The following is a 26,192-nucleotide window of genomic DNA, read 5'->3' as shown; positions in this document are numbered from 1 at the left end:
CACTGAGCCACCCAGGCACCCCCTATGTGCTTTTAAAACCATTTTCAAAATGTAACGTATACTTATGGTTTTGACAAATGTCATTATAAAAATTATACACATACTAAATTTCATTGGTGATTTCTATTTTTAACTTGAAAGCTTTTAGTAACGTCTATTTTTTCTGGGATGATAGAAACTCTTAATAGAGAACTCTGTTTTATCATGATCTGATAATAGTAAAATATTTATGGTACAGACCAGCTCACACAAAATGATAGATGATAATCATGTTGAAATGAAAGCTTCATTTTTGTCAATAATTAGATTATAATGAGTAGTACCAAACCAAAATATTGAAGAGTTATATCATTCAAAGAATCTGTATTTCATATATTTTTGAAGTTGTACATGAAGAAAGAGATATATTAAGATACTACTTTTAAAGTTCAGCTTTGTGAAGTAGTTGTTACACAGTTGGGTTCAAAAAGAAGGTTTACATTTGTAATTATTGCCTAGTGATATTTAAATATGATTAATAAAAGAATTAGTCAATATTTGGCAGGCAGGAAGAAAAGAAAATGTATTTAGTATTTAGTATACACTGGTTTACAAACTGTTATGTCTATTTACTTGGCAAACATCATTTGCTTTCCTTGATACCAAGAACTTCATATTTAGATGTTTACATAATCATCCCACAAAGAAGGGCCATTATAATTAAAAATACAACTAATGTATAGTAAATACTATAAAAAGGGAACTTTTAAAGTTTTTGCATTTTTTTACATTTTGAAAAGTTCTCCCAGTTCCTATTTCTGAAATAATAATTCATATCTACAATCTATTTAAATACAATTTAAATATTTCCATTTGAAAATTTCCTTATTTTAAAAAAAGTGGCACTTAAAAAAAGCTTTTGCAGATCGTCTCCTTTTGTTCCCTTAAAATAATAAAGTCTGTCCAAAAACGATGATCATTTTAGTGAGGGAGAACAGGGGATTGATTAATTTAAGGTTCCGCCTGAACTTGGAAGTTGGTGGGGAGGCATGAAAGATATAGATTAGCAATTATTAACCGCGTGTTAGGCATCTTTATGTAACTAAATCCATGATGCCTAAATTCTCCAGGTAATGAGATCTAACTTATCTAATCATGCTGAGCAGAACCAGGTCTTCTATTAATCCTTCCAGAAGCCGTCCCTGAGGCAAGGATTCAGGTACAAGTGATTTGTTAAGGAAGATCCCCCAGGAGGGAGCGGGAGAAGCAGGCACACAATCCTGTAGTTTAAGTGGAATCCCAGACTCAGCCCCAGTCCTCAGGGAGCTCTATGATGTAAAAACAGCCCAGGACTGTCAAGACTTGAGGCAGAGGAGAGGAGCCTCTGTGCTCTCACACTGATCAGTCATTGTTAGGGACTGTGGCTGGATGGAGGGAATAAGTAAGTGTGGGCAAGAGTCCTCGGAGAAGAGCAAACACAGGTAGTCAGCTGCAAAGTGCACTGAAGCTGGTAGGTGTTTGCAGAGAGAAGGTCCACGAGTCTGACTCAGGGAGCACCACCAGTGTCCACCAGGGCTCTAGGTCAAGCTCCCCCTCAGTTATTTCTGAGGAATCCTAGTAAGAGTCTGTCTCTTCCTGGCTATTGCTTGTTTCCTATCCCTTCACAGTACCTCCTGTAGTTTTGTCAGTTGGCTCTTGCAACCGTCTGGTGACAGCTGCTCCAAGCTACAACCCCTCTTCCCCAGTTAGCTCTGCCCTGAGGGTAGACACAATCCTTTCTCCTTAATCACAATGACACTCAGTACGAGGTTGTGCAGTGAATTGATGAAGCAAATATTTAAGATAACAGATTTACAAAGCAGACAAGGAAAGCCTAACTTCCTTTCTGGGCTTTCCCCCTGTTCTGTCTCCACGTCCTTGAGATCTACTTGTTCTCTACCCCCAAATAAAATAACAATCTTCCTCTGATGTGTCACATTTAACAAACACAATTTAAGGCACTGTAAGAAGTTTTGTTTTGTCTTGTTTTGTTTTAAAGTTATAATTATCTTTTCAGAGAGGAAAAAAAGATAATAACATCATTTACTAAACAGAATTCTTGGGGTCCAGACTCAAGTATGTTTATGAATATCATTCCCTATATTCCTTTTGAATTTAATTTTATTTATTTATTTGACAGAGATCACAAGTAGGCAGAGAGGCAGGCAGAGGGAGAGGAGGAAGCAGGCTCCCTGCGAAGCAGAGTCTGATGTGGGGCTGGATCCCAGGACCCTGGGATCATGACCTGAGCAGAAGGCAGAGGCTTAACCACTGAGCCACCCAGGTGCCCCTCTATATTCCTTTTTAAAGGAATAGTACTAAAGACTTGCCTTACTTCTGTACAACTAAATATTCACATGAAAAGCTTGTCTAAGACATTTTAGCTTCAACCTTAGAATGCAGAAATTGTTGTTTTTTAAAAATCAGCTCTGGGGACACCTGGTTGGCTCAGTCAGGAGAGTACGAGACTTTTGATTTTGGAGTTGTAAGTTTGAGCCCCATGTTGGGTGTAGAGATTACAAAAAAAAAAAAAAAAAAAATCTTAAAAAAAAAATCAGCTTTGTTTTTTCCCTACCTTATCGATACATTACATCTAGTTTACATGTCATTCTAACCTATTTTATAGAAGAGGAAGTTAAGCCTGGGACTCAATAATTTTTAGAGGTCACATAATTATTGCATGGCAGAACTCATCTCCCACCATGCATCTCCCACACATCTCAAAATACATGTTTTTTATACTATTCCATTCTTCTATTTTTAAAAAAAAAGCTTCTATAGTGCCAAATTTCGTCTTCTGTTTTATCGCCATCCAGCAGCAATAATAACGACCCTCCCTCCAGTTGGGTTTCAAAAAAGAGGGTCTCTTTATTTCATATGGCCATCGCTTATATAGGGGAGCTAAGCCAATCAGCATAGACAGCGATATGCATCCACCAATCTTAAACTTGTTACCAAGTTCTCACAGCATAGCAATAGTTCAACAGCCAATAGGTAGTACTTCCTGTTTACTATCAGTCACTCTAGACACACCTTCTGGCAAATCGCCAGGAGTCATTTTGCAAAGCTCTGCGGTTGACGGATCTCCGGGCCCCTGGAGCATCCGCTCTCGACAATGTTTGAATACCATCTTTGGGGGGCTTTAGAGATCATTTGACACATCGTGTAGCCTCTCAGGATATTTTGAAGAATTCTTCTCTGATTGAAAAATATCCCTCTTTATGAATCCTGCCTTTCTAAGACGGGAACTAGACCTGGCTTTTTTAGTCTTCCTAAGAGCTCAGGCACAAGAATATAATCCAGGATCCAGAAACTAAAATGAGAGACTTTTCTACAGAGGAGTGATGTAAAGAAGCAAGCAAGCCCTCACAGAAGCCACCTTTTGAGAGAGCATGGTGTCTTAAAGGTGGCTGGCTTTTATAGCTGGCGCGGGTGAAGATTCTGGCCTTCATTTCCTAGCATCAATTTTGTAAGCAATAGACTCATTTCCAGGTTATTAATCTGGGGATACGATTCATACTTACTTCTGTGTGTGTTTAAGAGAATTAAATGAGATAATGCATTAAAAAATGCTAAAAAGTATGCACGGCACAGAATTAAGTCTTCAGTATGTTAGCTTTCAGTGAAATGATGATGACAATGATGATGATGGTGATGATAATGATCTCATTAAATCCTTATTAAATCCTTCCATGGTTCCCCACATTTTTCAAGACGCAGATCAAACTCCATAGTTTATGCCACAAAGGCCTGCATTGACAGGGTTTTGTCTTCTTTCTTCGAAACCCTTCTTTCCTTCTTCTACATATAGAAATATTTATGAATTACATCTACCTGCTTCCAGTTTCTGACGAGATCGGGCGCGTTCAGGGTGGTATGGCCGTAGACTGCTTCCAGTTTCTGAATATGTAATATTTTTTAAAAAGTCTCAGTGCCTTCATGCATACTGTTCTTTTCCCAGAACTGCCCTATTCTGGCTATGAAACTTGTTGTCTTTCAAAAAGAACATTTCCGGGAAGCTTTTGCTTACCCAATTTGAATGAATGCTTTTTCTGCTCTCAGAGTGTGATATCTATTTCTCCATCTCAGCATTTAATACAATATAAAGCCCTTTGGACTTATAGATTTGTCTCACCACTACTCTGAGAGTATGGAATATGTCTTACTTGCATAGTTCTCCATATTTAATCTCAGAGAACATTATTAAATCAAAACAATTTAATCATAGACTAAGTAGAATAAATACGGAGACCCTGACTCAAAATAGTTACATTGGTGAAGGCAACATCCACTTCCTCTCAAAAGTATATAATCACCCATCATTTATTATTAAACATATGCAAAATTTCCTTTATTATGCACAATAGTTGATTTCATCAGCCTATCTCTACAAAGCCACTGCTTTCTGCCCCCTTGTCCATGAGTTTTCTATACTCCATGTGTCTACTTTATCTTCAATTACTCTTAAGCCTTTTTCAATCTGGATCCACCACCATCTCCATCACAACACTAAGCAATCATCACCCAGGTCACCAATAATCTCCAAGTCAGTAAATCTAATGAACTTCACCCTTTTCTTAACTTGCTACACTTGTTACCTACATTGAATAATATTGAAGCATTCCCTTCCCTTTGTATCTGTGTCTCTACTCTCTCTTGGTATTCCTCTCACCAATTTGTACCCTACTTTCCCAGGTCAGCCTCTTCCACTGCCTTTAAAACTTTGAATTCTCCATGACATGATCTGAGGCCTGCATTTCTTCTTGTTTGTTATCCAAACAAATCTCTTCTAAGACTATGCCTTTAATATGCTCTAGATACGTTGACACCCAAAGCCTAGAACAGTGGTACTCGGTACACAGTGAATTTTTTTGTTCATTGTATGACTCAGTAAATGAGCAAACATCAGAAAGGTAGAATACTTACGTTGCGGTGTATTGAGCCTTGGGATGAGCAGGAAATAGTCCAGTAATGCTTTGGATAGTATTAGAGGACCACTGTAATTGCCTCTATGACATTAAACTTGGTGGTCTCTGAAAAATGTTTACCAATGAGGGGTGTGTTATTTAATGACTATGCCATCAGGAAGCTCTGCTCACAGTGTAAAGCCCAGGCTCCACTTGTGATCTATAAATCTGAGCTGAATTGTCCATACATACTTATACAACAGAAGGCCTGAGTTCAATTTCAAGTCTGTGGTGTGGAAAAGAAATAATGGGAAAGGTTTTCTATTGTTAGTAGAAGGTTGAATTTTCCCCAGGGAAGCAGTAGAATTTGTGGAACACAGAGATTTATAGAAGAATGTGGCATTTTGTGGAGGATGGGTGGTGTGCAAACCTGAGAAGGAAAGATCAAGATTAAAAGAAATAAGGACACCTTCCTATAATGTCTCTGTTTAACATGTGGACACTATGGTATTTTTTGTGTTAGATATTTCACACTTCAACTTTGAGGGCAGTGAATTGTCCTAAATGAGAATGTACACCTCAGGGGACCTCACTGGCAAAATATCATAAAGTCCATACTCCACACTATAGTGTTTATATATGTAAGGACTATATAAATATTGTATGTATTTAAGTGCAATATAACATAATGTAAGAGAATGGACACATGCAAAAAAAATCTTTTGATTTCCCTAGAAATTATCAGAATCTACTATTTGTTGAGGAAATAGAAGAGAGTATAGAAATATTGATGTTATATTACCCTAACATTTAGAACATGTCTAAGACCTAGAATATGGCCTAAGCCTGGTATATACTTGACAAACAAGACAGATAAAGTGTAGAATACGATGGACTATTACTCCCTATACAAAGAAATAAAGTTCTGACACATGCTAGAGCATGAATTAACCCTGAAGACCTCTTGCTCCTTGAAACAAGCCAGATGCAAAAGGGCAAATTTTGTACAACTCCAGCTTTTGCTTGAACAAATGAATGCAGTTAGTTTTTGTTTTTTAAAGTCAGTATTATTCTTTTTGTGAATTCTAACAGAGAAGGAAGTCCTCACTAGCATTACTCAGTTCTTAGGGCCTGGTAATCTAGTGAGTGCTTAAATATGTTTACTGTGTGAGTGATTGTTTACTGGAAGAAAAAAAATGAATAAATTTAAAAATAGCCATTAGATTCTAAATGTTAAAGTGCATTATGGTGGCACAAAAAAATTATACCATGCTAAATAGGTGAAACATATTCTTTGAGAAGCACAGTTACTATTTTTTTCTATTGCTAGGTAATGAGGATTATGGTAAAATAATGCATCTCAGAACTTCATACATATTGCTCTAAGGTTACACAGTTAAGGCTATGATAAATATTTAAATATTGGAAAACAGGCAATACCACATTGTTAATGTGAAAGTAAGAGAGAAAAGGAATTGTTTCTTCTTGAAAAGGTTCATTTTATTATAGGTGGTGCCTTAGCCCAGGAACCCATGTAACAGTAATTTAAAGCTGTTGTATTTGATCTTGTACTGTAAAAGATTTTACAAATAAACCCTTTGCCAGTCTCTATCCCTTTTTTTGAAGATTTATTTATTTATTTGAGAGACACTGAGCGAGCAGAGGGAGGGGCAAAGGGAGAAGGAGACAAGTAGATTTCCCACTGAGCAGAGAGCCTGACTCAGGGCTCAATCCCAGTACCTGACCCCAAATCAAGAGTTGGATGTTTAACAGACTGAGCCACCCAGGCCCCCCATCAGTCTCTCGAACAGTGGAAGAGATAATACACTTAGAAAGTAAAGACTTAGTGATGTCATCTATGGATGCTAGGTGAACAGTGTATCTCATTCCTGAGCAGTATCTTCCTTGAATCATCAATTAGACTTAATATTCTAGATAAGAAATCTAGAAAAATAATTATTGCCTCGTTGTTGAAAGTTGCTTAGCGTAATGGAATTAACACAAACAATCTCACAGGAGACTCATGTATAAATAACAATATCAATGAATAGTTTAACATTATGTCACTACACAGACTTGCCCAATATTAGAGAATTTAGAAAACAAATTTGTAACCAAGGAGTTACTTGGTCTGTATGAAATCAAACAGAGAAAGTGGAACTTTTAGGGATGTCCTTTTTCTCTCTAGAATGAATTACCCACTGCTATAACAAAGCATATAGCTCCAGTGATTGTTAAGTTCTTGTCCACCAGGTGAGGCAGGGAGGAGTAGAAAGATTATGATGTGTATATTATCGGCTTTTGTAGAGGACTGTAAAGGAATGAGCCTCAATGACATGCATTGGTTAAATCCGTGTAATTGATTAAGTAGTCCATACTTTAATTGGCTTAAGTTCTGACCCCAAAATTTGGGAAACATCACACTAAGCAGAGTTTGCGGAGGTATAGTTTATCTACCAAAAAAAAAAAAAAAAAAAAAAAAAAAAACCACCTCAGGGAGAATAAAATATGGTTTTATTCTCATTGCTCTAACATGAAGACTCTTTTTTAGACTTATGTCCCTTTTGGCTCTATCATGGTTGTATCTGTTCTCCCTAACTAATGCCAGTGACTCTTCTCTACAGAGATAACTTACGTGGGAATTTTTGTTCCTGATTGCTTCCATTAAGTTGATCCTTACATAAAGTACACGGGTTCTCTAACTTTGGTGAATATAAAAATCAACTAGAAGATGTAGTAAAATCTCAGATTTCTAGAGGAAACTTCAGAGTTTCTCATGCTAAAGGTCAGGAAACTGAACTTTTAACAAGCACTTCAAATAAGTTTAGGTGAGCAGTCCAAGAACCAGGATTTGCATTTTCATTAGCATTTCAATATCACCTCTGCTAATAGCAGCTCTTGTTTCCTCTGTTTCCTAAGGAGAATCCTTTCTGAATTGCCTCTGAAATAAACTTACTTTTTTCTCTCTCTGGGGAAATATTTCCACTCAGATATTCCAGGAAGAAAGACAGGTTTTTTCCAAGTCAATAACAAGATACAGTCTTATGATTTCTTTATAGGTAGAGTTGACCTATTCATACATCAGTGACTGAAGATTGACAATCTAATAACCCAGTTTCTTCCTAAAATGCCATGGCTATTTGGGGCCCATTAAGCAAACTTTGAAACAGAAATTCCTCTACAATTAACATGGGCTGTTATGTAAGTGTATACATTAACATATATATGTATATATATGTGTGTATACGTGTGTGTGCGTATGTAGTTTAGAATTTAAGATTTTTCTTCAGAATTTCTGAAGAATTAAGAATGTTCCTAAATATGAGTTGTCATAAAACAGAAAATGGAATTAGTAGAAGCAGAAGGTTGCTTTGTTCTCTTCTGTTGTGTATCATAGAAAGGAAAAGCTAAGCGTGTAGTTCAGTGAGGGTGAAGCATGGTAGGAGTGCATAAGGGATCAAAATCCCATCAACCTGTGAACCTATTTGTTCTTTTCCTGTGTTTAGATGTGGCAGTGATGAATGCTATTTCAGCACAATACAATGCCTGTCACTGGCATTGAGACCATGTTTTGTAATGAGGTAGGTATAGCCATCTACTTTCATACCTTGGCTACTGTTTAACATAGACCTTGGAAAAAAGCATATTTAGTTAATAAATGTTTAAGCATTTTTCAGAATTGTGGTTTTAGAAAGCTGTGCTCAGTAAAGTCTAATTTAGACTATAAATTATGTATTTAACCTGATTTCAATTATCTATTGTGTCTTATGTTATATCGGCTTCTTAACACAGAAAGCTCCCTTCTTCTTTTCTTGCTTTTTAGATTTTAGCCTTTAATTTAAATTGTTACTTTAACCTACTCCATCTGCTTACTTAAAGCGATTATTTTTATAATATACTTGGAAGCAATTGCATATCTAAATGCTAATTAAGCATACATATATATTTATATATATATTTATGAATACATATATTAATTGAGGTAAGATTGGTATATAACATTATATTACTTTCAAGGGCATCTCATAATGATTTGATCTTCGTATATACTGCAAAGGGATCACCACAAAATATCCCACTCATCACTATACAATTGACTTTCTTCTGCCATATTGCTAACCCCAATTCCCTTTCCTTCTGGTAACTACCAATCTTCTTGAAATTTGTTTTGATTGTTTTGTTTTTTTATATCCCATATAAAAGTGAAATTATATATTTCTTTCATTGTATCACTTATTTCACTTAACATAATGTTCTCAAGTTCCATTCATGTTGTCACAAGAAGCAAGATTTCATTCATTTTTATGACTGAGTAGTATTCTGGGGTGTGTGTGTGTGTGTGTGTGTGTGTGTGTGTGTGAGAGAGAGAGATAGAGAGAGAGAGAGTGTGTATAATCACATCTCCTTTATCCATTCATCTGTTAATGCACAATTAGGTTGTTTCCATATCTTGGCTACTGTGAGTAATGCTGCTATAAACATAGGGGTGTATATATCTTTGCAAATTTGTGTATTCACTTTTTGGGAAAAATATTCTGAAGAATAATAGATGGTTCATATGGTAGTTCCATTTTAATTTTTTGAGGAACCACCATACTGATTTCCATAATGGCTGTGCCAGTTTACATTCCCAACAGTGTATGAAGGATATCTTTTCTACAAATCCTCAGGAACCTTTGTTATTTCTTACTTCTTCAATACTAGCTATTCTAATAGTTGTAAGGTGATATCTCATTGTGGCTGTGATTTGCATATCCACCATGATTACAGAAGTTGAGCATCTTTTCATGTACCTATTGACCATCTATATACCATCTTTGGAAAAACTCTATTCAGGTCTTCTGTCCATTTCTAAATTAGATTGTGTGTTTTTCACTGTTAAGTTGTTTGAAGTTCTTTATATTTTTGAATATTCACTTTTTATCAGATAAATGGCTTGAAATTTTTTCTCCTATTCAGTAGGTTGCCTTCCCATTTTGTTGATTATTTTCTTTGCTGTACAGAAGCTTCTTGATTCAATGTAGTCTCATTTGTTTTTCTTTTTTCTTTTTTTTGCCATCATTTTTGTTGTCAAATCCAAAAATTATCACCCAGACTGATGTTAAGGAGCTTACTGCCTATGTTTTCTCCAGAGCTTTATGCTTTCAGGTCTTACATTCAAATCCAGTAATTTGAGTCAATTTCTTGTGTGTCGTATAAGCTAGTGGCTGAGTTTTATTCTTTTGCATGTGTCTTTCCAGTTTTCCCAACATCATTTATTGATGAGACCATCCCTTCTTTATTGTGTATTCTTGGCCCAGTGTAAGCATGGGTTTATTTCTGTGGTTTCTCTTCTGTTCTATTGATCTGTGTGTCTGATTTTATGCCAATACCACACTGCTTTGTTTACTATAGCTTTGTAATAAAGTATGAATTTGAGGAACATGAAACCTCCTGTTTTATTCTTCTTTCTCAAGATGACTTTGGTTATTTGGTATCTTTTGGATTTCCATACAAATTTTAGAACGATTTGCTCTAATTCTGTAAGAAATATCATTGAAATTTTGATGGGGGTCGCATTGAATCAGTCAGTTGCTTGGGTCATACGGACATTTGAAAAATATTCCTTCATCCAGTTCATGAGCATGGGATATCTTTTCATTTATGTGTGTCTTCTTGAATTTCTTTCAGCACTATAAACTGTCCTGGAGAATGTTCCATGTGCAGTTGAGAAGAATGTGTATGTTATTGTTTTTGGATGCAATGTTCTATATGTATCTATTAAGTGCTTATGAGTTAATGTATCATTTAAAGCTGCTCTGTTTGGATCAACCTCCTTGCTCTGTCTTCCAGGTCACTGTTCTATTCTTCTGCTTCATCTAGTCTCCTGTTGAAGCCCTCTATTATATTTTTCAGTTCAGTTAGGTATGACTTGTTTGATACTTTATTGGATTTTTCATCTTTTTCTTGAAGTTCTGTGTTCATCCATTCTTCTGAGATGGCTGAGCATCTTCATGACCATTAATTTGAGCTCTTTATCAGATAAATTACTTATCTCCATTCCATTGAGGCTTTTTCTTGGGGTTTCACTTTGTTCTTTCATTTGGAACATAGTCCTTTGTTTCCTTATTTTGCATGACTCTCTCTTTTTATATATTAGGCAAAACAACTACCTTTCCTCAGTCTTGAAGGGATGACTTTGTGTAGGCAATGAAACTTCTCATTCATCCTTGCTGTAGCTCTTGGTTATCTCTCAAATCTTTGTGATTGTCTGAGCTGTGCGATTTACTTTTGATAGTTCCCAGTTGCTGACGGTGTGCCAAGCCCTTGTCAGTGTTCCAAAGGAAGAGATCTCAGTCCCCACCTAGGTGTAGGCTTATTGGAAGCCAGTCTCTCAGACAGCAGCTTTTAAAGTATGCAAATATGTATAGTCCCATGAGACTACATCGCAACCTCTGCTGGCCTTCAGACCAGGTAATCTGGATATATCTCCTTGGCAACAGTGCAAAAATAGGGGCTCCAAGAAAGTGTATAAGCTCTGTTCTGAGAGGTACCCATGAAATCACAGAGGCCAAGGGAGAGTGCAACCATGGCATCCGCAGGCCCGAGACCACCTGAGTAACTCCTAGATCTGTGGTAAATCTGATTCTTTACTCTCAGTCTCAAGCTCCAGGAAAGGTAAATAGACCTTTTTCACAGGAAGAGTGGGAATGTGTTTCAGATGGTTGTCTGTGTTGTGTCTCCCCCGGAGGGGACGGGTAGCTTGCCAAGAACTGTTTTTCTGATTGTTTCAGTCCTATGGTGCCTAGAAACATAACCTTCTCCCACCCAACCACCTCTCCTCATCACCCCAGCCACCAGATTCAGGTGATCAAAAGGTGTCCTCTGTGTGGATTGGATAAATCACCTGGCTTCAGCAAGCCTACTAATGTTAGCAAGGTACAGTGAAAAGACAAAAAATGTGCTAACCAGTGCCTTTGTCCCCAGACGAACCCAACCAATCTCTGCACCCCTGGCAGATGCCTTGAGATTAGCTAATAAATCTTCATGTATGGTCCAGGTGTTTTTCAAATTGTTGCTTTTGCACTGGTTCCCAGGGTGAGTGAATCTGTGTATGAGCCTCTCAAGAGTGGACTTTACATTCCCCACAGACTGTTGGGTCTACAGGATTTAAGTCCCACTGGTTTTCAAAGCTTGGTGTTTTAAGGGATCATCCACCCACTGTGGGTTCCAAGGGCTGTGGACATAAATGCTTCGGTCCTCAGGGATAGGCTCTATATTTGTGATACCCATCTTGATTGTGGGTCACTATGACAGGAATGAGGTTTTTGGCAAAACTGTGTCTCTGGTTTTCCTAACCTTAATGTGGTCCTTTTATCCTTTGCTCTGCAGGAGCTGTTCAGCTAATCTTCAGGTTTTTCTCAGAAGGAACTTATATGTATGTAGCTGTAGATTTGATGTATGTGTGGGAGGAGGTGATTCAGGATCTTATGCTGTCCTCTTGAAACTCCCTCTTATCGCTCAGTGAGACTTATATTTATCTCTGTATTTTGTGGTTTAAAATTCCATCTGATAACAAAGGAACACAGTGTAGGAATGCATACTGAACATTCCCATACATGTGTATTTTTTTCCTGGGGGTACATAACATTTTAAAGAGAGGGAGAAATGTTAGAAGAGTACAAAAAAAAAAAAAAAACCTACAACATTTTTGTGCATTTTGCAAAATTAAACATTAGCATAAAAGATATAAGCAGAAGAATAAAACTAATTTTTTTTCTAGAAAAGTTTCTTTTTTCTCCAAAAAAACTTCTTCCTTCTTTTATCTTCTAGTTTAACAGTTTCTTGGAGCACTGCAGTTTGTTTCTGCTCATTGGTTTGGAGCTGACAGCAATATTTTGAACTCTTTCAAAATATTGTGTGTGCTTTGCAACTTTTTTCTTTTTCATATATTCATCATCATAATTATGTAACCTGGATATTAAAACACTTTTAGGACATAAGTGAACGGGTCTCTTAAAATTTTCCTGAAGGCAATGTTGTGCTGATGTGGCCGGTGGTGAACCTGGATTCATTGATAGGATGGTTTCTGTGCTGGGCAGTAAACGATGACTTTAATCAAGATTCTAAATGTTGTTCAGATTAAATTGCTTTCCAGGGTTCTCTGATTTTATAGAGCCAGAGCAGGTGTATCTGTTTCTCTTTTGTAGCTTCATTCCCCTAGATGCTGATTTCTCTTAACTCTCAAAGCTGCAAAAGAAGCGAAGACAAAAATCTTGCTCTTTACCTAATGATCACTTTTTGTTTTGAAATCTGAAGCACATCAATGTGGGTAACAGTAGAAAGGAAAGAAATGTGCTCTAGTTTTCCCTTTTCATTATCATTTCCTTTGAACATAAAGGAGGAATATCCCCCCAAAGGCAAATTTTGTCGCTGGCCATGTGATAACTTATCTAAACAAATACATGTTGGTGGCTTGAATGCTGTCACCTTAAAAGGCAGCACTCTCTTTTCCCTCGTGCTGCAGTTGCCCTGAAGAGCTTTGATCCAAAATTTTAGAATTATTTTCAGAATCAGAGGCAGATGTGATGCTTTCTTTTTATTTTCTCTTCCATTATTTCCTTCCTCCTTCCCACCATCCTTTCTTCCCCTGCTTTTGGATTTCTACCATCTCTTTGGTCCTTTCATTCTGATTTCTTCCTGGTCAAGGCACCTGGAGGTAAAACTCACAAAAGTACGGGAGCTTCTGTAAGGCTAAGACTCCCTGGAGTTTTTAACTTTTAGACTTGTTCATCCTGAGCCTCCAGCAATTCAGCAGTTACAGTTTGTCTTCCTGCCCTGGTATTGGTTCCAGTGGAGATTTTCGCCCTGGTAATTTGTGAATCTCTGTATCACCTCTTTGTCCAGTTTTGGCGAGGGCGGGGGTGAGGGGGGCAGCAGCCTGCTGCCCTGTGACCTTAATTCTTTGACAAATCTGATGAAAGTCGCTGATTTTTAGTTCAGCAATTTTTCTTGTAAAGACGGGAGTGACTACTTCCCATTTCCTTACAAGCTGGACCAGAAACTAGCAGTATCTGATGGATACATTTAATATGTAAGAAGTTTCAAGACTCCTTTATTTATTTATTTATTTAAGATTTGATTTATTTATTTGACAGAGAGAGAGATCACAAGTAGGCAGAGAGGCAGGCAGAGAGAGGGGGCAGCAGGCTCCCTGCTGAGCAGAAAGCGGGATGCGGCCAGCCCCTGAGATCATGACCAGAGCCAAAGGCAGAGGCTTAAGCCACTGTGCCACCCAGGCACCCCATAAGACTTTTTTAGAAGGAGTCGTCTACATATTATGCTTCCTATCATTTTTAGCTATCATTATTGTTATATTTAATAGGCCATATCTTATTGATGACCCCCAGTGGGCTGTGTTTATTAATATTTCAACAGTCTTGAAATCATGATGTGGTCTCTTACAGTTGGTTTGCATATGATGCCTGCCATTTCGGACCTTGATTCAACTAAAGAAGTCCAGCTGCTGTTAGGGTAAGACCTTGGCAATTACCCTCTCCAACACAAACCCCACAGTCCCTTTGTGCCAACTCCCTTCTGTCAAACGCAAGCATTAACATCACGTGGACTTACTTTTACACCAAGAACACTGAATGGCCACGTAGATTTCTCTGGGCTGCTACACAGTTCTGGTATCTATTAGCTGTCACAGCACATCCATCTAGAACTCTCTTTCTCTGTATATCTTTCTGTCTCTTTCAGTTTCTCAAGTTAGGATAGGGAACCCTTCTGGAGCCAGAAAATCTTTGAAAGAGCTTTTTTAATAAATGAAAAAAATCAATTAATAAGAAAACATTTTTCCATAACTTAATTGGCAGCATTAGTTCTTTCTTTCTGATAGCTTAAATGGTTTTGTACAATTGATAGTAACCTATATCTGATCAAATTGATAGCAACTCCTATCTGAACAAATGATCCAGTGATTTGCAGCAGCCACCTTCTTCTCAGGGCTCATAAAGTAGAGTGTATGCATCTATTCCCAACTCCATTCCCAGTGGCACCAAGTTGGTGGCTTGATGTTAGCTAGGATGGGATTTTTAACACCATACAAGTGAGTAAAAATTAAAAATCAGCACCTCCTCCCTAGAAGACCACTGATTTTATCTCTGAGTTACAATTTTACTCTGGAAAAGCATTGTCTCTTCATGCTTAACTTCAGAAAATATAAACTTGTAAAATTCAAACATAGTTTAGAAGTTTACATACCTTACCATATATGGGCATGAACCAGTCACTAATGAAGTTAAATGAGATTACTACACTTTTAAAAAATATTATTTAAGTTGATAACGACATCAATAAAATGCTACTTATTCTATTTATCTTTGTTGAACATTAAGCTTAAATGTTTTTAAGGAATGTTTTTCAATAATAAAATATAGTTGATTTTATCATTAGTATAAAAAATGACCTATAATAATTTCTTTGGGCCTTTCGAATTTATAGCAATTGCCCATTCTTAGACTTTTAGCTAGTATTTAAAGATTTTTATTTAAGAAATTTTGTAAAGTTGAAAAACTCTTTTCAAAGAGCAACAATTTTTTTAAGCGAATATTTTTTCTCTTGGACTATTATTAAACCATGACCTTAGAGGGACCAGTTTCTTTTTCTTCTGAGATTTAGCAATGAGGAAGCAATCCTCTGTTTATGGTACAAAAGAAACAATGTCCTCTGGAGAACAGCAGGTGAGAGATTGTCACTTTCTATAGGGTCCAGTACAAATGAGTTCTCAAGATGGAAGTTTTTATTCTGGTAGGTATACCTTCAACTGAAAGAACAATTAGAAATTATTTCATTTAAAAAATTATACCTAAATCACTCCTTAAGTCTACATATTGCTTTAAAATTTTTGTCTAGTTCAAGTATACATCCTCGGAAAAGTTATCACTCATTTCCTTTTCACATCTTGAAGGTTTTTATTGTTCATCTATTTTAATTACTCATTGATTTTATCTAATATATCTCCAGTGCTTAGGACAATGGCTTATACACAGTAGGAGTTCAAAAAAATTTTAAATGTATGAATATATGTATGAGTATCTATTTATAGTTTACCTTAATAAATTGATGACAGTTCTCAAATGTAGGGTTAATTCCAGAAATTAAGGAAACTTAATCAGGACGAAGCGAACCTCTGTTCCTGCTCAAGTTCAACTTTAACTTGGTTCTTTCACTATGGGTCTTTCCAATCCATTTCTTGCATCCTTTTCTTCTTCCCTTTGCTATTTTACTCACCAGCTTCTCAAATTACTTTTTTATTCATGCCACTTCTTTTCATAGGAATTGCTGAATAACACAGGCACGTGAAATATTGATCCCAATTCGTTACCTTCCTTCAAAATGAAATGTGTTACTGCATTACAAGTAACAGAAATGATGGGTGAATAGAAACTGTTGTGTGGTTCCATTTCTATGCATCCACAGGTAAATACAGCACATAGTACTAGAAAGCAGGGAAATATATTTAAGAATTTCATCCACTGCCATTACCACTCGAGTGGAAAACTATTTCTGAAATGTCTAAAATGCTACTCTGACTGTATCACTGATAAATAAATAATCAGTGAATCCTTCTTTTCTCTGAATGGCTTATAAATCAGTATCTTGAGTATCAGGAATCAATACACAGCATCTCATAATTTACACATGGATGTTTATTGAAATAAGTAGTAAACATTAACTTTGTTATATTTTTAAGGTATAAATTCTTAACCTGTTGACGTAAATGACATTTGTCAAAAGATTTCATTCTGCTTTACTTACTTTTTAATGTAAGTTTATTTATTCTTTATATTTTAAATAAAGACTCACTGTTATCCATGTGATATATATTAGGAAAAATTATCTTCAAATGAGTAAGATAAAACATTTAACTATGTTGAATGCACAATGTAATTAAGTATACAAACACAAAATAATTTAGAAAAAAAATACTGAATGTTTTAAAAAGAGAAATGCATTTACATATATAATATATACCATTTGATCACATATTTTATTTGTAAGTATTCTTGTCTGTACAGAATATAGTTACTGTATAGAGAGTTTTATTCATTTAAAAGGCAAAGTAAAGCTAGAATTTAAATGTACTTAATCATATGTTAACACATATATCAAACTCAAATCTCAAAGTCCATGTAGCTTTCCACTGCAGGATGATAGAATGGACATAGTGAACAGGGAGAAGATATACCCTCTCTATCCTGCTCTTTTGTCTGGGGGAACGCTGATCTTAGAGCTCCTTGACTAATCAGGAAATTCCACACTTGAGCAGGCACTGTAAGGTGGATTTTAATGTGAGAATTGAACCCATTTATTTCATATCTTGATTCTATCTAAATTAGATTGACCCCGGAGAGAAAGATGTAATTTGATTAGGTTGTAATTTTTTTTTTAATATTTATTCTAAAAATATGTGGCAATTACTTGTGGAAAATATAAAGTGTTTACATCTGTTAGTACTTTGGAGATTGAGCCTGAAGTTATTCTCCAGGGAAGAGTCGCCACGAAGCTTTGAAGGATCCCCCCGCCTTTAAATTTCTAACCCTTCATTCAGAAAGTCTTGCAAGACAGATTTGTGAAATAATTTTTAAGGCTGTGAAGTGATTAGCAGAAATGTAAAAAAATGACCAAAATTTAGCAGTTAATCATTGCAATCAAGGTCATGGTGTCCATTGTGAAGGGTGGGGTGCTGGAGTGCTGATACTCATCTCTTGATTAAATAAATAGAAAAAACTAGAAAAATTAGCATAACTCGATGTTTGTTTACTCTAAAGTGCAACACAACACACCTATTTATTTGCAAAGTCATTCTCATATAATTAGATGATTTTGCTTATATTCAAAATTCATAAACTCCTAGGGAGCTTTAAGACGTAAAAACATTGCTAACCTGAATGTAAATTTTTCCCCCTTCACAGACAATTCTTCCCAAGGATTTGAAGGAGAAGGTCACATTTGCCCAATAAGGCTGATTTTACTTTCGTGGATGTAAAAACCTATCTCAAAAAGCTCTTGAGATGTAATTTAGAAGTTTTCAGGAAGCAGCAGAAAGCACTTACCAGTAATGTTGAAGGACCCATCTTTTCTTTCAACCACCTGAAATCAGCAGCCCTGTTATAAAAAGGAACAGACACTTGGGTGATTATGGTCAGGGCACCAGCAAAAACAAAGTAATTTTTAAAATCTTGCCCCAAATATAAATTCTAAAGATTAAAAGTAATCAGAGAGGGGTAACTGGATCCAACATTCTGAACTGACTATAAAATTAGTAGAAATAAATTTGTCTTAAGATTTGAATTGTTGCTTACACACAAATGCAGTAAGGAATTTAATCTGATGTATCTGTCCCTAGAGAAAGCAATCTTTCCACTCCTCAATAGCCTCCAAGTAATCCTATCACTGAAACACTGGTTTCCGGTTTCTGAAGTTGTTTTGTTTAGTTATTTCAGAAATACACAGACTCTATGAAGCTTAAATAATTATCAATATGAAGACACTGAGTCAAATCCGATTAATTAGATCTAGAATACAATACATATAAGAACCAAAAAGATTCCTACTGTCTGAGCTAACATTAGGCCACTAATTTAAGTAAACCAAGGATAGAGAAAAAAATAAATGTACTAGAAACATCTGTTACTTTAATGAATATCAATCAAAATATTATAAGGTAGACAGAATAGTTAAAAAGCATACACTTGGGATGAGGAAAAGCACATTTGAAATTCTAACCACATCTCCCACTCGCAGTGTGGTTTTTGAAATGCTTCTTATTCTTTCCAATGTTCACTTTTTTCATCAGTAGAGTAGGATACTAAAATAATGACAAACATTCAGTTTATTGAACTTTATAGCAATGTCTTTGCTTATAATTTCCTCAGAAAAAGTAGTTCTTATGGAGTTTTTAAGATGGAACATTTCAAAGAATTAAAGTACCAGTTGCAATTTTACAAAGACTTTTATCATCTATTTAATTCTATAAGCCATCAAATAACCCACATTCTTTTTTTAAAAAAGATTTTATTTATTTATTTGAAAGAGAAAGACTGAGTGAGAGAGCCCAGCAGGGGGATGGTCCAGAGGGAGAGGGAAAAGCAGGCTCTCTGCTGAGCAGGAAGCCCAGGACAGCAGGATTGGGACCTGAGGCCAAGGCAGATGCTTAACCGACCAAGTCACCCAGGCGCCCCAATAACTCGGTACATTCTTATTTGAGGGGTAAAATAATGGTTAGTTTTATACCTTTTGGATAAATCTTCCCTTAGAATTGTTGAATATATACACAGGGGTGTGTGTGTGTGTATGTGTATGCACGCGCGCACGCACAAACATGCACGAGTACACATAGGCATATTTGTTTCATAATGTAATTGTTCTTACAGTAACCTCAAGAAATGACATATAAAAGCTGTATAATTTTATAATGTTGTTTGGTACATTAAAAAATTATTCCTAACGAGAGAGTATGTCTATAACATATCTGCTTCTGGATCAAGTCACAAAGACTCCTGTAAACATAAATATTCACTTATCTTTTTGATTTTAGTTTTGGGTTTGTTTTTTTTCCCTCTCTTTTCCTTGACTCTTTTTTGTTTCCATGAGGAAAATGACTGCGTTTTTCATCATCATGTTCACATCCTAATCTGACAGATCTTATTGCTATATTTACACGTTAATGCACCGATTTTTAAGGGGGATCTGTGCCTTTCCAATAGATACTACTGTTTTTTCCCACTTGATTTGGCTGTGTTTGCTGCTTATTTTCACTACAAACTTACTGAATCTGGCTCACAGATATATTTTTCTTGGTAAGGAAATTGTGTCTCTGTGTTCCTGTTTGCAAATGTGAATGTAGGAATAATCAAATATATACGTGTGTAAGCTGTTTTTGGTTGGGGCATGTGTTCTCGGGTTCAACACAGGCCCTGTTGTTCTCTGCTGCCTTCCTGTGAGGTGCTTCACATTCCGTCTTCCAGAAAACGGGTGTTGGCTGCATCGTTTGAGGTCTCCAGACTGATCGAATCATTTACTAACTCACTGCTGTTGCAGAGGTGGGACATGATTGTTCTCGTGCTCTCCAGCAATTTTTCTGCTTATTTTTGCTGCTGCACTTACTGCTTAAATATATGGCAGCTATTCATTGTTGAATCAATGCAGACTAACTTCATGGACTAACAGAAACCTTGGATTCTATATAAAAGATAACCCAGTCTATGTAAAATATTCAAGAAGCTTTTATTCTTATGACATTGTGTTTGTCAGCACAAGAGTTAACTTTTGCTTTTAAAATACTTTTAAAGGAGAAGTTATGGCATTTCTAAATGTGTCTGTGTATCTAATATCAAAATGAAGAGCTACACTTCACCAGTTTTGAACTCACAATTTTACCTGCATTTGCCCTTTGTGAAAATGTGCCATCACTATTGTTGTCTTGCAAGGGCACATTCAATCAATTCTAGTTATTATAAAAATGACAAACAGATAGCATTCATTATTGTCAGGCCTCATGTGCACTTGTACTTGGGTTCTTTCCAAGAATAATTCTTCTAAGGTCAGCAGATTTTTTAAATACTTTTTTTTTTAAAGATTTCATTTATTTGATAGAGAGATCACAAGTAGGCAGAGAGGCAGGCAGAGAGACGGGGGGAAGCAGGCTCCCTGCTGGGCAGAGAGCCCAATGTGGGGCTTGATCTCAGGACCCTGAGATCATGATCTGAGCCGAAGGCAGACTCTTAACCCACTGAGCCACCCAGGCACCCTTAAAATACTTATTTTTAAATCCTGGGTTTTTCTCTTCAAACAGTAATTACAGAACAGTATATATCCTTGAGTTCTACTGTGTAAGGAAAGAAAAGACTATGTTCATATATAAAAATGTGTTTATATATGTATATATAAATCTATGTATCTATATGTACATGTGTATACATATATACATACACACGCATATACATGTATGTGTATGTATCTTTTGCTTTGGACTGGAATTAGGTATTAAATCTAATGACTTATAGAAGCAGGGATACTTGTCTGAAAAGTCTAGGAGGGTGGGTTGGAGGGGTTGATGTTAGATCTGCCAAGAGATTGTGGGAATTGAAACAGATGCTGACAGTGGAATTTCAAGCAAGTGAACACATGAATGGAGCCTAATTTTTTTCAAGTGTGGTCAGTATAGAAGAGAATACTAACTACGTCAGTCTGATGGAAAAGCAAGGATTTCACACAGTATCAGAAATGTAAGTTGTGTTATCAGTTACTGCCTTCCAAGTACACAGACCCCTGAAATGTGTCCAAGGATAATAAGACCAAAGCTTAGGTTTCAAGGTAAAAATCTTAGTCTCTAGAGAGGGTGTCTGGCAGCCAGGCAGAGTTTCAGTCCTCACCAGAGTGTGGGATAGAGAATGGAACAATCTGGCGGTTACTGAGGGCTCTGTACTGTATGTGGATGCTGGTGATGAAGACCACGTTTGCAACAGGGATTGAGAGAAAGACTCAGCAAATTGGAGAGAAGAGCTCCTGAGAAATAAAGAGCCAAGAGTCAGGCCTCTGGGAGCATTGTGCCCCCCCAAACCACCTGTAGCCGAAGGTGGAGGCAACAGAATGCCAAGCCCCCTAAATGATTACACTCATGTACTAGGGCTGCTTCCTGCTTTGGTCAGTTCAGAAACTGAGTCCAAACTTTGATATCATTCTATAAGTGGGGTATTAAGTGGAGCCTAATCACTGGGGAGCTGGAAAGAGGAATCTAATATTCCTGGCTGACATTTAGCATCTAAAACAGTGCAGTTTAAAATAGGAGTAGTTTAGATTAGTAAGTGCACATTTTTTTAAAACTCATGAGTATCATTCTTTTATGTAATTGCAGTCATAACTCCTACCTCACGGAATAGATGTATGCCTAAAATGTATATGTAAATAATTATTGTCTTAATACATTAGCTTGCATTTTCAGTGAACAAAGAAACTCACTGTTTAAAAAATATCAAATGAGGGGCACCTGGGTGGCTCAGTGGGTTAAAGCCTCTGCCTTTAGCTCAGGTCATGATCCCAGGGTCCTGGAATCAAGCCCCACATCAGACTCTGCTCAGCGGGGAGCGTGCCTCCCCCTCCCCTCTCTCTGCCTGCCTCTCTGCCTACTTGTGATTTCTCTCTCTTTCTCTGTCTGTCAAATAAATAAATAAAATTTTTAAAAAATAAAAAAAATTAAAAATACCAAATGAGGTCATTAGAAATATGAACTTAGTCTTTCAATGTATGACTTTATCTTTTTATACCAGTTTACAATGTACAAGAAACATTTTCAGTTCTGTTGTCAGCTGTGAATCCCTTAACTCTATTAAGTTATTCAAGTGAGTATAATTAGGTACAATTTTGGAAGGAGCAGGAGTGGGAAATACGCCCACTGTCACACAGCTTCTGAAAGTTAGCTCTAGACCCTGGACCATCTTCCTTTCTCTCTCTCTCTCTCCCTCTCTCTCTCATATCACACTGCCTCTATATTTTATAAAAATGTGTTCTTATGTCCCATGTTACAGTCTGTGGCTGGGATCTTATTAGTGAAGGAAGTCACCATATTTGGTAATAGCAGTAGTTTGGTCCATCCTCTAGAAGGTGGCACAGCAACTTGGAGTTTGAAGCTCCCACTTGACTCCTCCCTCGACATCCCTATGACTCATGTTCTCACTCATTGCTTTGACACTGATTCCTGGCTCTGGGGAATCCTTCCCTAAGCTGTGTGTCCCTTCTCAATGAGCTTGAACCATATATGCTAGGGCAGCCTATATAATTGTCAATGAATGAGTAGGCTTGGTGAGCTTTTCCTCTCTTTCCTTCTAATACTCTCATGGATCCCATTACTTCTATTTCCCCACCATTCTCAAACTACAGACTTCCAAACCTGGGTTCTTACACTGCCTCAACAGTTGAGGATGGGTTGTGCTATACCCAGTATAAATGGGCCCATAGTCCTTATTGCTAAGTTCCTCTGCTTGACTCCATTATTTTCATGTTCAAAAGCATACCTCAAGGATAGACTCTGTGCCTTAAAATTTTTTATACTGTACAAAGTCATCAGCAAAATGGACCACCTATTAATCTTTTCCTTCAATATTAGCCTTTAAGATAAATAAAATAATGATTATGTCCTTTGGTTTAATTTATTCACTAAATATGTGACTGGACAACTTTTTTGGGAAAAAGGTTTATTATATTGCTCTTTGAAATGTTACAGTGTAACATTTATAAAATAGGTTAAATGCAAATTGTGAGCTGATTTGCAGGAAACAAGCTGCCACATACCAGAATGATTCCTTTGGGAGAAATTCATATCAGACTCCAAACAAATAATTCAGTTCTAAATTTAAAAAGAAAATCAGCCTATGTGCAGCTTCAAGGTTGCTTGTATCTAGTTGTTTTGAAATGAGGCACACCTGCTTGACTCAAATGACTAGTATCATACTTATCATTTCTTTTAACTATTGCAGCTGAGTTTACAAATATTACTTCTTCAGTGGAAGACATTTATAATGCTGAGGTGGGTAAAGTGAAATACCATCACCTTAGAAACTTTTGTTGCTCCATTATGCTTTAGTTGAATTCACATACTATGCTTCAGAAAGCAAGGTCTGACCTATGAATTACCAGAATTCCCATAATAACCCTGAATCAAAATACACTTTGAAATAGAAGGTATTTGAAAAGAAATATGCCATTCAATTGAAAGAGTTTTACATTGAAATGTGGAAAAGAGAGAGGACAGAAGTTAGTGGGATTAAATTCAAAATACAGGAAATTTTAGAAAATTATCTATATGACAAAAATTTTTAGAGAAAGGCTGTTCTGGAAAGGAGACTAGTAGTTTCAGGAGAAAATAGTAAAAAGAAGAACATAAGCAAGTCTGAATATTTTTTAAAAGTCCAGTTGATAGAAGCAAATGGAGAAATTTGGGTGATGATGAAAGCAATGCAGATGTGGGAATAAGCTACAAAATAATAGACAAGCAGAAAAGAGCATGCATGATACTTCCTTAATAGACAAGATATGACATTGATTGAGGAAATCCACTCTTCAGATATCTGCAGGAGGTTCATTTTTTTTTTTTGAAAGCAGATAATCTGACAAATTTTTGTCTTTTCAATTATATCTCTCACAAGCAATGAGAGAATATATATATACTGTCAGTGTTTAGATTGGAGAAGATTCAGAGGCATCATGGGCCGTCTTTAAGTAAAGGAAGATGTATTATGTGAAAAAGAGATTACTTAGCCTAATACACAATTCTATGGGCTATAATTAGAACCAATGTACAAAAACTCAGGGGAGTTAAATTTAACTCAATAAGTGAGATTGTTGTCCTTGATTTATTCCTTATTAATGAGTAGGAATACATAAAAATGGAATAGGCTTTCCAGTGAAAAAGTAAGATGGTAGTCACGCATTCATTTGTGATTTGAAAGTCCAAATAGGTGAAGTCTCTGGGCTTAAAGGACACTGATCTTTATTACAAGGGAAGAAAATTCTGCTATGTCTACTAATAATAACTAAGGGTTATTAGATGCTCATTATAAGTCATGCACTATGTTAAATCCTTTATTATTAACTTATTTGAGTAGAGTAAGGGTCACCAAATAATGGACAGTAATCAAGAGAAAACTGATACAGGATGCTACTGGAGAAGATCATGTCAAGAACTCTTGAAAAAAAAAAAAAAAAAGAAAAGATGTCAATATTGACTGTTTGAGATGCATAAAAGGACATGGAGAGGATCCCTGGAAATTTGCTGAGATATTGGTGACTTAAAGAAGACATTTTCAATATAATATTGAGAAGAGTCTAACCAAACCCAGAAGTTGGTAAGGACCCTGGTTATAATAATTATAATTCAAGATTTCAGATCAATAATCAAAGGTAGTGGAGAGTTGCAGGAAGATAATTAAGACACTGGGATTTTTAAAAGGATTTTTGAGAAAGATTAATATACCCAGGTGGAATCAATGAACTCAATGGTCTTTTATCAGATTCTACACATATTACCTTCTAACAGATACTACTATTTACTTGTTTAAAATTGTAAGTATGAGATATGGCTATTTATCTTAGCATCATATTTCACTAGATACTATGTCATTATTTACTTGCATGATCACTGAAAATGCTTCATCTATATATTTTTTATCTAAATAAGCATACTATTTCTATGGCACTTTTTGAGTAATATTAATATGGCAAATGATTTAAATATTGTAGGTGATGTTCTGCCATCAGCACTTTGCTTTACTTACAAGAAATAGACTATTTCTATTTCAACTCACTCTATCTTGAGTTGAAAACTGAGATGGGATTTTTGTAAACAATCAATGGTCATTATCAATGATATTCATGAAAAAGTAATCCAGAACAAGGGAGTATCATAGGAGGAATTTAAGAAATCAAGTAGCTGAAAGCAAAAAATTTTTCTTTACAAAAAAAAGCTAATTTTTATTTGTTTTCATATAAACGGCTTATTGAACTTCTGTTTTATGAACATTTGAAACATAGAAAATAGCAATGGGAAATGACAGAAATGCTTCTTGCTGTTATGAAGAATCATCTTAATAGAAGTAGATTCTTAACTCTTAATAGTCACCACTTACCTGATTAGTAGTAGCACACCCAAATATATTTTTTTCATTAGGCAAGTAGAATCTCTAGTTCTCATAATGTCTTTTCTTTAGAGACCACCTATATTTAAATTATTCTTCTTAAGATTCAAAAGTTTTAATTTGAAATATTCTTTTTTTTTTCCATTCCAATAGACTTCATACATGCTTTACATCATCTTAAGTTCTAAGTTTCATCCAATATCTTGTAAATACTTAAATATAAAATAAAGTCTTAACAGTACTTTTAGTTAGTAGGTGTATGGAATGTTGCTTTCCAAAGGAGGAAAGCACCCAGGTGCCCTGAAAATTATTTTAAAAAGTGAAATAAATAAGGAATATTCTAGGTTCATAGCTTGAAATATTCAGTAATCAAAAAATACAATTCTGCCAAAATTGATCTATAGATGCAATTCAATTCTAATAAAAAACCTGATGTGTGTGTATTTAAATTAAATATTTTAATATAGAGTTTATATAAAGTGAAAAGAACCTGGAGTTATATAAGATAATTTTCAAGAACACAATAGGCTGGGGTGCCTGGGTGGCTCAGTGGGCTAAGCTTCTGGCTTTGGCTCAGGTCATGATCTCA

General features: G+C 36.0%; 1 long non-coding RNA gene across 1 annotated transcript; it reads left to right on the top strand.

The window, feature by feature from the left end:
• The first annotated feature begins 3,412 nt into the window (after nt 1-3,412).
• On the top strand, nt 3,413-14,439 carry LOC309847601. The gene is made up of 3 exons (XR_014302518.1): nt 3,413-3,487; nt 8,432-8,506; nt 14,372-14,439. It is a non-coding gene; the product is annotated as an uncharacterized lncRNA (long non-coding RNA).
• Nucleotides 14,440-26,192: the final 11,753 nt, after the last annotated feature.

Source organism: Mustela nivalis (assembly GCF_964662115.1).
Source record: "Mustela nivalis genome assembly, chromosome: 14".
Taxonomy (NCBI): domain Eukaryota; kingdom Metazoa; phylum Chordata; class Mammalia; order Carnivora; family Mustelidae; genus Mustela; species Mustela nivalis.
This window is presented reverse-complemented; position numbering and strand designations above follow the sequence as displayed.